Genomic DNA, 11,102 nt, shown 5'->3' on the forward strand with positions numbered 1-11,102 from the left:
TCCTCTTTGGGGGATTGGAGCATTGCTCTTACGAGGAAAGGCTGAGAGAATTGGGCTTGTTTAGCTTCAAGAAGAGACGACTGAGAGGGTGTATATAAATATCTAGGGAGGGGTCCCAAGAAGATCAGGCTCTTCTCCGTGGTGCCGAGAAAAAGGACAAGAGGACGAGGGAAGCAGATGCACAGAAAGTTTCGCCTGAACATGAGGAAGAACTTGTTCACTGTGCAGTGACCGTGCACTGGAACAGGTTGCCCAGAGGGATGTGGAGTCTCCCTCAGTGGAAATAATCAGGAGCCCTCCGGAGACATGTGTGCTGTGCTCTAGGATGACCCTGCTTGAGCAGGGAGGTTGGATCAGATGACCCACTGTGGGCCTTCCCTACATGACCTGTTCTGGAATTCTTGATTTTGATTTTTGTGTAATTTTGTTTCACCTAAATTTACCTCCAGGAAGTCAAGCAGAACTCAGCCCTGGGTGTACTCCCTATGTGTGGTAGCACACACGGATCTGGGATCATCCAGGGGTGGATTTCACAGTCAGATTTCTCAACCTGGTGCCCGCTGGATCCTGGGCACTGAAATTTTCATAGCAACGACCTGTGCCAGCTCAGCTGTTCAAATTCCAAGCAAGGAAATTATGGCTGTAGAGGAAGTAGTGTAATAAATCATATGAGGTACAAATGACAGGGATGAGTGTTGCTCATTGTAGTTCTTGAGAAAATTCCTATCTCTCCGAGCTCTGAAGACCAAGACTTCAGAGAATACAGATTTTTCAGACGCAGCTGGCAGCAAAAGGAGCGGAATCATAAAATGTCCTGGGTTGGAAGGGACCTTCAAGATCATCTAATTCCAGTCACACTGCTGTGGGCAGGGACAACTTTCACTAGACCAGGTTGCTCAGAGCTCCATCAAACCTGGCCTTGAGCACTTGCAGGGCTGAGGCATCCACAACTTCTCTTCCAGACATAGGAGGGATTAATAGTCTTAAGAGAATTTGAGGTCTACATGTAGGATAAAGTATTATGAACCTGAGAGGCACAGACAGTCAAAGCTAGTGACGTGAGAACATTTGGTCCCATTTCCTAGATTCTCACTACCATTTGTAAGCTAAGAAAATTTGTCAAGGGAATGTAAAATTGGGGGTACGTTTAGGAAACCATTGCCATACAGGAATGATTTTCTCAACAGCTGATTTTCTTGACCAAGTGAGGTTATTTGATAGGCTAAGTTTCCAAGAACAACAAACAAACAAAAATAGAAAAAACCAAACACAAACCCCCAAATAAGCAAATTAAAAAAAAACCCACAAACAAAATGAGAACTAGAACCAATTTAACATTTTTTAAATTGCCACTAATTTTCATTACAATAAAAACTGGCAGTTCTTCAAACAAGTAGAATGGTCTAAACCTTAAAGCAAATAAACAAAAACCATTTCAATCCCAACCCTTCTTGTGCATTACACTCACCATACTCTCTCCTTATTGATTATATGTAATGCTATAATTAGGTATTTGAAGGGGCAATTCATCACTGAGAGTGAATTAATCAAGCAAGTACAGCATTATAACAAGATAACTGTTTTGGTTTTAGTTGGGTTTTTTATCCCTTAGGTCCATCCTCTAGAATTATAATGTTCTTCCAAATCTCTGACTTTGATAGATCTTCAAGACTCCTATGTTCCTCCTAAAGAGTGCAGGCCACTAGGAATGTTATAGACTCTTCCTGCCCATTCATTATTGGTCATTAGAGTAGCCTCACTTCCAGTTGTTATTTTATGTGCTACCAATTCACTTTCAAACAAGATAACTCAAGCAAATCTATGCTCACCACCTTATTCCTGTACCTGCATACAAATATTCAGCAACATTAATACTTTCAGTCCTTCATTAAATGAACTGAGCTGTGAATATCAGGCTTTAATTGCTTAGCCTTGAGTGGTTTGCATCATTTGTTCAGCATAAGAGCTTTGTCCTGATTAGTCCACAGCTGCAGAGAACCTGCAAACATGAAGTGTATTCCTTTGTGCCTCCAGGCTGTTGCCAGCCCTTCCCATTCTTCCTTTTTATTTCTTTGGCTACTTGGTGGTGTCATCTCAGAAAGCATGCATGAATTTTTTATGTCACCTACTTCCTGGAATCCAGACCTTTCCTTCAGCATCTGTCACCATTCACTATGTAACTTCTCTTAGTTTTATAAAGAGATTTATATGGGTGTGGTTCATAGACTTTCCCTAAATGGGAGCCTGTATAATGAGGTATTAAGTGTATGTGCATCAGTAGACTCTTACCAACATATATACATAAGAATATACCAATATTACTACATAAAAAGTTTTGGTGAAGCTGTGCAATTTTTATGGATATCCTGGCCTGCACTTCAACTCATTTAGAAACACAAATAAAAGATGAACATAGGGGAAAAAAAAACCCAGTCAAAAACTAGCTCAAAAAACAGAGAAAGAGATGGGATTTTGATTTTCTTGTAATTGTTTGGTGAAAAATAATCGATGTGCTAATAGGTAGTGTAGTCTGAGTTGCAATGTTTTCATTACAAATTAAATTGGCATTGGGCAGCAGAAAAAGGGTTGGAGCAGAACTCACAGGATTGCTACAGCAGCAGGGATGAAATAGAAAAGCAGCTTCTATCCTCTTGAAAAGCAAAGAAACAAAAGGGAAAAAAGTCCCCAAACCCTCAAACCTCCCATTTGATTAATAAGCATATGTATGGAAAAAAGGGCTATTTTAATACATGATTCAGCTGTGCTCTTAGGGCAAACTATAGCTAAAATTTCCATCCCTCCTCTGCATCCTAGACACTCTTAGGGCAGCCAAGATGTGTTTTTATGTTTAGAAATGTGAAGGGAGGCTTGCTCCAATGTGAGGAGCTACTTGGAGATGTCACTTTGTGTCTGTACATTGAATTTCCACTGTACAGCCTGTAGTAAATGTCCCCTATATGTCATCTGTCATGCCCCAGGCCTAAACTCTTTCTTTTCATGCTGGTTGTTTTTGTCTTCTGCTACATCTTGCGCTCTTCTAGATTTGATCCAGGTGGAATTTATTTCAAGAGAATTATTTAAAAGAAAATACATGAAGTATTCCTTTGGGGGGACAGAACAGGGCTGGTTGGATAGATCAGCTTCCCTGGCTGTCAAACCCAGTCTCTCTAAGCTTAAAGGATATTGATGGAATATTGACCGGCTGGTCACTGTTCCAGGGGAAGGAAACCTGTGACTCAATTGACTACAGCAGTACAGTTCATTTGAATGTCTCCTTAATCAATCTTTCTCACAGGCTGTTCTGTGATACTTATGCCATCACATCTGAGCTATGTTACTGTTATAATTTATTTATCTTTTCAGTACACATCTAAAGGGATACTATTATGTCCACATTACAGGTGGGAAAGTGAGGCCTTGGTAATTTTGGCTGTGTACTCTTTGAGACTGGAAAAATTTGAGATGGTTATCTCATGTGTTAAGTCTTGAGGATTTCCTTCATAAACTGCTTGGAATATACTGTTTTGGAAAGGGTGGCAAGAAGATTTTCAAGACGATGGCAGTCAAAATGAACACAAGACAGGGACTGGAAGCTTATGATGCCAGAATGGTCTAAAAGTGGGATTTCAAAGGTTACTGCTATAGTACATTGGAAAATTTATAGCACTTCAGAAGAGTGATCCAAGAAATAGTAGTCTTTACCTACCTTGGAAGAAATGCTAAGCACAGGGGTATAGCTAACATCTTTCTTTCCCAGTGAGCTCAAAATTTTATAGAGCTTCTTCCAGCTCTATGGGTGCATAGCAGAATGTAAATTCTCCCTCACAGATTAATATCCTAAGACAATCTCTTATGAAATATAAAGTAAGTCAGTGGCTTTTGTTAGCTTCATTCCTCCTTTTTTTTACTGCATGAGCTTGTGAAAAGATATCTATGTGCAACTTCTTTTTTTCCTCTTCTATATTTTTTTCAGAAAGAAACAATTACCTTTTCTCTCCTGTTTTCAGAAACTTCATAAACTCTGAATATTTTCCCTTGCAGTTCAGTGGTACACTGTGATTCCCATGTGAGTACTATATGTGAGTTCCCATGTGAGTTTTATATGTGCTCTCTAAACAGCTTTTATTCTGAGCAAGAATCCTCCTTTTTAATGTTTGTTCCTTTCTAGGCTTGAATATTTTATTTACTGAGTAAATAGTGAGTTTAGTGAGTTTACTGAAGTTTAGTGAGTAAACTGAAAGAAACTTTTTCCTAGGCCAAGAACCCATTTTAAGATTTCAAAAATAGCAACTTGGAGTGATAAAACACCTTGCTTTAGTTCCTTAGTATTTTTCCATTTATAATTCAATATTAGCATTATTTCATCCATATTAGCCTCATTTTTGAGAAATTCCTTACATGTGTGGGATATTTATCATCCAGTGTCACCATGTCAAATTGAATATGACTAAATCCAACAAGAAAGCAAATAAAACTTAGGAAAAGTCCTACTGTAAACAACTTTGAAAATTCTTTATTGTACTATCAGTTTTAAGTGGGTTTTCTCATTTATTTCAGCATGAAGTTTGGCCTCCTGATTGTGCATTTAAATTTGAACACAGACAATAAAGGGATTTTATGTGAGGGAGGGACTTTCTTACTAGCACCATATTAGTGTGAGGGTTAATAGGCTGCATTCTGATCACTGTCACTTCTGAGTAGGTTTTCCTTTGACACATCTTGCACATAGAGAACAGCTTTACACATGTAATCCATGCCTTTCTTCAGGCAGAACTGAACAGCTTTCCACATCTTCTTGGAAACCAAATTAACTGCTTCATATGCAGGGACTCTTGGGAGAACTGGAAGGAAGTAAGTAGGAGAAGCAGGCACTCACTTAGCCTTCATTTTTCAACAAATTTGGGGATGCAGAACACCTAATATCCTTCAGCTATTGCCATGGGTTTGTGTGTCTGCCACAGGAACTGTGGTCTGTCCTGTGAAGGTAAGCAGGTCCCCATCCCCAGTGGAAGGCTGTCTTAGGACTAGATTTTGCTGAATTCCTTGGTTCACAGAAAAATGTTCATTGACCTCTATGAAATCAAACTTTTTTTTTCCCTGTGGTTGAAGTTTCCAATAAAGTTCTGAAGTCCACTAAAAGATTTACAGAGCAATTTTCCTGATGCAGGCATATCTACCTCAGCCCTGTTTCTAGTAATGCTTCAAGTAAAATGTATTTGCTATTGAAATGAGAAACTCAATAAAGTGCAAAAAATAAATCCTGAAGATAAATGGACCAACAAACAAATTCTTAGATTAAAATTAAAGCTAGTGATATAATAATCTCTGACTACTATAATATGATGAAATGTGAAAGAAACCTTCAAAGTATGCAATCTTATGGAGCTCAGGTTGCTATAATAAGCCTTACTGACCAGATTTTCTCCTTACTTTTAATTCTGCACTTTTCTGAGTGATTTCAGAGAGCTATTGTTAGATAATTTTCAAATTTTTGGTTAATAAAGGGAAATAAACTCTGAGGTTTGATAATCAATATTGCTAATTGTTGTGATTAACTTGAAGGCCTTAATTTAAATATGGAAGGATTACAACTAGATGAAGACATTAAAATACCTTGCTCACTACAAGAAGTAGCAGATTTTTTATAAAGCATGAGGTCTGTATATGGGTTGCCTTTATGGTAAACAATGAGACTTTTAAAAGCTCAAGAGTTTTTTCTTTCTTGTATTTTTCTGTGAAATACTAAAGGATAAATTCACTCTAGATAAAGCTCTAGATCCCAGAGAAAGTCAGGATAAACTGTTAAGAAAGTGATCTGTTTATGCATTTCAGGACCACTAGGTGCTGCCTATTCACTGCAGCAAATGTTACAGTCTCTTTCATAGTGAGTTAGAGGAATTATGTGAATTATTCATAGTATCAAACTCAATTTAAGGCCTTTTGCTTCCCACTGTAATCCAAATAACTGAGAATAAAGCTAAAAAATACAGTAGAGGGCTTATGTTGTCTAGTTAAAAGAAGCATTTCCTTGGCCACTTAGTTTTGAGCCCTCAATTACTGACATGGGGAATAAAAGATATCAAGAAAATCCTGCAAAAAGCCATTCCAGTGTTTTAAAAAAGGAGAACACCTAAAAAGGCCTCATATTTTAGTCTGACTGGCATAGGAGGGATTTACTGTCAGGCAATAACTGAAAATTGAAAAATGTAATTAAGGTTCACTTAAAAGTTTATAATCTCACTCTAGCTCTGATGCTCATTACCATCTTAAATGCGACAACTATTGTTTTATAAACAACATGGGAAGAGCTGATTTCTTACAGTTAACAGTCAATCCTTCCTAATTTATTTCATTACCTGCTAATTCTGTACATGCAACTGCAGATTTAGGACAGACAGGAGCAGAAGAATAGATTTTTCTGCTTGGTTATAATAGGAAAAAAAATAATGCAGATCTCTAGCTTTAAACAAGCCTGTCTAGGATAGTTGTAAATAATGCTTAAGAATGAAATACCAAGAGCAATGTGAGTCACCTATCCACAGACTAATGGAAGCTCATGGCTGCATGAAATTTCATGGAAACAGTTGTGGTTTTGCTGTGTTTGACAATCCTGGATTTCTGTATTCTACAAGAGGGACTGCTGTATGAAGTTCAACACCAACCGTATGAAGTTAAACAAGGACAAGTGCTGGATTCTGCAGCTGGAGCAGGGCAACCCTGGATGAATGTACAGCCTGGGGAATGAGAGCAGTGCCGTGGAAAAGAACTTGGAATTCTTGGTCTTTGGCAAGGTGAACATGAGTCAGCAGTGCCTGGCAGCCAGGAGGGCCAACCCTGTCCTTGGGGGGCATCACCAGCAGGGCAAGGGAAGGGATTTTCCCTCTCTGCTCTGCACTGGGGCGGCCTCACCTCCAGTCCTGTATGCAATTTTGGGAGCCACAATATAGGAAAGATATTGAGCTCTTAGAGAGCATCCAAAGGAGGGTCAAAAGGATGGTGAAGGGCTTTGAAGGGAAGCTGTATGAGGAGTGGCTGAGGCCACTTGGTCTGTTCAGCCTGAAGAAGAGGAAGCTGAGGGGGGCCGTCACTGCACTGTACAGCTTCCTCACAAGGGGAAGAGGAGGGGCAGGCATTGATCTCTGCTCTGTGCTGACCAGTGACAGGATCTGAGGGAATGGCATGAAGTTGTGCCAGGGGAGGTTTAGGTTGGATATCAGGAAAAAGTTCTTAACAGAGAAGGTGGCTGGGCACTGGAATAGGGAAGTGGTCACAGCAGAGTGACAGAGACAGACAGAGTTCAAGAAGCACAGACAGACAGAGTTCAAGAAGCATTTGGACAGTGCTCTCATGCACATGGTGTCACTCTTGGGTTGTCTTGTGCAAGGCGGGAGCTGGACTTTGATGATACCTGTGGGCCACTTCCAACTCAGGACATTCTGTGGTTCTGTGACTAGTTCAGAAATAAATATGGGACAAGAAATAGAATTAAAGAGCATTGATAGTTTGTCTATATTAGCATATTATGATAAATGAAACATTGAAATAAAATATGCAGTATGCAAAACCCAGGTTATTGTTACTACATGTGTTTGATACCACTTTCTCTTTTCTAATGAAGAAGAGATGAAATTTCATTTTTCCTTTGACTCAAGTAGACCATTTTTTCTGTAGGAAGAATAATAAAGATGTGAAACTAATGTTGAAAAGCAGAACTAATCATTATCAAAATTTTTGGAAAAATTTCGATTAAAAATTGCAAAAGGGCAATTGTTCTCTTCATGTTAGTGAAATGGCTCTAAGAATGAAGCTGTACACCCATTATTTTCAAGGTCTGGAAAAAAAAGCAATACTTGAATAAACAGTGTAATAAAAAGAATTAGTAGTGTAGGTGAAGAGATCCATCACTTCTATAAAATATCTCTCTGGTAATACTTCATCTAAAGATTGTCATAAGAGAACTCATATTTAGGTGGCAGAGAGCCCAAGGGAGCAATGTTGTGGTAAGAACATGGGTAAAATTCTGAAGCAAAGTTTAGAAACATGAACCCCCTGCATGTTCAGCTTCTGCTTTCCCCTCTCTTTATTTGCAAGGTGCAAATCATATATCCCAGAGCAATGTTATGATCCAGAAAATTTAACATGAATCAAAACACTCTCAGTGTTCTATTTCTCAGTGGTAAATCCCAAATCCATTTAAGCTAATGGGAGGTTAGTTTTTTCCACCTGTAATTTCAGTACATCAGTGTATCATTTTAACCACTGGCTGGGAAGTGTAAGTTGCTACCAGTTGTGTGGGACAGGCTTGATATTCCCATCCATGTTTCTGAAACTCTTGTTTTTCACAGGCACTGCCAGGTTTGGGGCCATCCAGTCAGATTTCCCCTCCTCTTTCAGAGCAAGAGACTTGGCATTCATTATTCATACTGGCAGCACTGTGTAATAATCATTAATAGAGTCAAAATGAAAATGTTATGTACTGGAGGTGGGAAGTGTCAAGCTCATCTGGTCCATGACCACTTTGTAACACATGTTTAGTTTCCCAGCAGTAAAAATGAGAATGATTTGGGGAACACTGTAATGGCTTTCATAGTTTCCTTCTCTAGAGATCTGCCAGAAAAACAGCTTTTAATTGTGTCTGGGGTATGGAAGAGACACTGTGACAGAGCCTGCCCCAGTGAACAGTGACCACCTGTGTGGGGTCAAAGCTTTAAATTCTAAATTCCTGAAAACCATCAGTTATTTAATGGTGTTATTTTCAGCTATGCATAGGAAGCCTGACCAAAGGACCTGTTTAGTGAATGTCACTGTTCAGAAATTTGTGTGCAAGTAGCACACTTGTGTCTGATCACACAGTTGCCCAAGTTATAAGGTGGAGACCTTTATTTGTAGGGAAGGTGTCTTCTTTATGTCAATAATGATAAGATCACCACAACAAGCATCTCATTTTCCTGATGGTACAGAACATTTACTTTACCTGAGGAAGGTAGAGAGGAGAATATAGGGTAGCATCTTCTAAAATTAAATATATTTATATCAATAATTAATGTGGTGGCAAAGTTCTTCTTGAAATAATATTAAATAACACTAATTTTCAGATTAACTTAGAAACCAGAGGACATGCCAGTGAGGATTCCCAGCATTGTTTTAGAGAAAGGGAAGGAAACTTGAGGATCTACTTATTTGCTTAAATCCCATGCAAATTAAAAAAAAAAAGCCATACAAAGTAAAAATTGAGTTAATTTTGTTAACAATAACATAATGAACTGTTAATAAGTGTTATTTGATGGAAAATAATAGAATTTTCCAAACAGTCATGTTTATTTCACAGTGAACTGTGGTTCTGATGGAACAAGACAGTTGTATTGATACAGTAGTGTTGGAATTATCCAGAGGGTTTGATGTATTAAAGTACATTCTCAAAAAAAAAAAAAAAAAAAAAAAAAACATTCTCATAGGACAACCAGTGTACACACCATATAGAATTAAAGTTGGATTGAAGAGGTCTTGAAATGCAGCTGATACCAGGCTGTCAGAGCTGGGTGCCTTGAGCAGGTTCCAAAGGGGTCATTAAAGTACTTCAATGCTCTTTTTAAAATCAGTTGTGTAGATGATGATACAGAATCTTTGCCTGGATGGTTTAAAGATGACATAAAGATCGACCAGGGAGGATAATGAATACAAGTTGCTTTACAGAGAGGACCTCATTACCTAATTAAATGCAATTACAGAGTCCAAAGAACTGTGATTCAGAAGAGACACATCTATAACTAGGAGTCATTACAGTTCACAACAGTCTTTGCCAGCACTGAGTATTCTTCAGCAGGGTTACCTGGTCTTGGCATGTGGTTTTGGCTGTGCTGTCCACTGTATTCTGATTAACCCTTTATGGGCCATCTCAGGCATGTCTGAATTGGATTGGATCCAGCTGGTTCAAATTGGGTTGGATCTTGGTAGATGAGTGATGCAAAGAATATCTGAAAGCACAGTGTGGGCAATCGTCTTGAAATCAAACATTAAGGCTATGCTTTAGGAGGAGGGAGCTAAGGGAAACAGGGAAGTGACTTTATGTGTAGGAATGGCATTACTAGAATACTAGTTTTAATTTTTCATAGCTATGCTATGAAAAGCATGTGGAGATATGATTGAAAGATGCAGAAAGGTACAGGGCAGTGTCAGCATGAGGTCTGTAGATATCCCTGCTCAGTTTATTAACTCTTAACTCTTAGGGAATTTGAAAGAAAGGAGAATACCTATCCAGCTGTAGCCTATGTTCAGAGCTTCACTTCCAAGTTCATTACTTGCTTAGAGAAAGTCTGGGCTGAAAGCATTCAGCATTGCTCTGAGACTCACACCTGCCCTCTCTCCAGTCTGTGCACTGAAGCAGTTTCTCTCAGTAGGCAGATAGACTAGATCATTGTAGGTCCCTTCCAAAGGAAATATTCTAATCTAGTACAGACTATTCTGGTCTTCAGGGTTAACCCTGCCATTGACTCCTTTTCTTTGGGCTTCCCCCTGTGACTTTTTTTAGTGAAAGCCTGTTGGCCACCTGGAACAAATATCAGACAAGATGAGCAAAGGAGATTAAATAAATAAGTCCTGCAGAAGCAATTGCATAATACTGTGGGGTTTTTTTTTAAAGTTAAACCTGAATGATTTTAGGAAAGATGTTAGTCATTATATACTACTCTAAAGACCCTCTATAATTACCTTTTCATTTTCACTGACTTCACTGATAGCAGAGAGTGGACCACTAATGATCTTTGGCTACGTGGTACTTTTTTCCTTTCAATGAAAGGACAATAGATAATTACAGCTTATTAATGGACAAGAAAACAGTTATATATATATATATATATATATATATATATATATACAGGAAAAAATGTTAGGGTCTCATTCAAAGATGCAGGGGGGAATTTTCAATGCATAGAGGCATTCTGTTTTATCAAAGGACTTGTTTTTTTTCCTCTAAACACTGATTCTTTGGAAGCTCAATGATATCTTGCACACTGCATTATTTTGTTGTGTAGCAGTGTGCAAGGATTTGCACCTTACGGAAGGAGGAATCTGCCAAAATTCAAAGATGTTTCTGATTTGGTTTA

This window comes from Agelaius tricolor, unplaced genomic scaffold, assembly GCF_023055355.1.
Source record: "Agelaius tricolor isolate 1412-34295 unplaced genomic scaffold, bAgeTri1.0.p SCAF_2, whole genome shotgun sequence".
Taxonomy (NCBI): domain Eukaryota; kingdom Metazoa; phylum Chordata; class Aves; order Passeriformes; family Icteridae; genus Agelaius; species Agelaius tricolor.